Raw genomic sequence first — 1,219 nt, 5'->3', positions numbered from 1 at the left:
GAGCGGAGCCAAGACCGGGGGAGCGGAAGCAGCAGCTCTGTGCGGCCGGCGGCGGTGGAGGCAGCAGGGGTGCAAAGGGAGGCGCGGAGCCCCGGGGCATCGCTCCCTGCCGCCCTCCATCGATCACAGCGAGAGGCCCCTTCCTTAACGTGTCCCCCTCCCTGCGGACAGACCCAGGGAAGGGGCGGCCCCTCTGCAGCGCGGCTTGGCGGGGAGGCTGGGAGCAGCCACCGCCGCCCTTCGCCCCGCTCGTACCGCTGCTGAGCCGGCGCGCCGAGCAGCGGGCACAGCTTTGCTGTCTGCTGGGGCGGACACAGCCCCACTTCAGGGAAATCCACCCCCTTACCCCAGGATTAAGGTGATGACTGCTGACAAATCGGGGTGCAGGGCAGAAGGACTGTCTCGAAAAGCCTTTCTAACCTTGCAGCTGGGAGGATGCGATGCCTGATTACACAGTTCCCTCCCAGGCACGGTAATAACAGCGCCAGGAGAGCTGGGAGGAGCTGTCAGCTCTTCATCCTGCTCGGGGTGGGATTTCCGAGGGAATGACTCTCGGGAACCTCCTGTTTGTTCCCAGGTGAAGAAGCATCTCCCGCTCCCCTGCATCAGCAGGAGTCTTTTACTCTGTGCCCCAGCGCTGCCCCAGATAGACCTCCGGAGTTAATGGCCCCTTTCTCTTAACACGCGTGAATCTCAGATGACTCCACAAGAATCAACGCGAGTTTTCCGTTTAATCTAGGGTCTGCGCAGAGCATAAGCAAAGAGTGAGAAAAGTCAAAGAAAGAAGGAGAAGAAGGAAAGTCAGCAGGTCCAAACCCAACACCAGGGGCTTGGACTTCACTGACCACCAAATGTACAGACAGGTATAATTTACCTCAGTTTACTATTGGTTTAGCCCCTATTAGACAAAACTGGGAGTTGCTAAATTGATAAAAGACTAAAGATATGATTCTTTGCCCATAGTAGAAATCCTGGTTTACCGGCAACTGCTTTTAAGGATCCCAATAACAAAATCCATATCGCACATCCATGTTCCTTTATTTTATTTTTTGTCAGGCAAGAGACTGGATTTACAAATATCATATTCTGTACGTGTGCCTCATTGTTAATTTGGACCTTAGCCTGCTGCTCTTGACCTTAGAGATCCCAAATATGTAGGTACCATTTGAGCTAAGTAGCCTGGCAGGATGGGGCAGCAAGCACAGACAGACACACAGAA

Source organism: Egretta garzetta, unplaced genomic scaffold, assembly GCF_000687185.1.
Source record: "Egretta garzetta isolate BGI_Z169 unplaced genomic scaffold, ASM68718v1 scaffold1147, whole genome shotgun sequence".
In the NCBI taxonomy this organism is placed as follows: Eukaryota; Metazoa; Chordata; class Aves; order Pelecaniformes; family Ardeidae; genus Egretta; species Egretta garzetta.
This window is presented reverse-complemented; position numbering follows the sequence as displayed.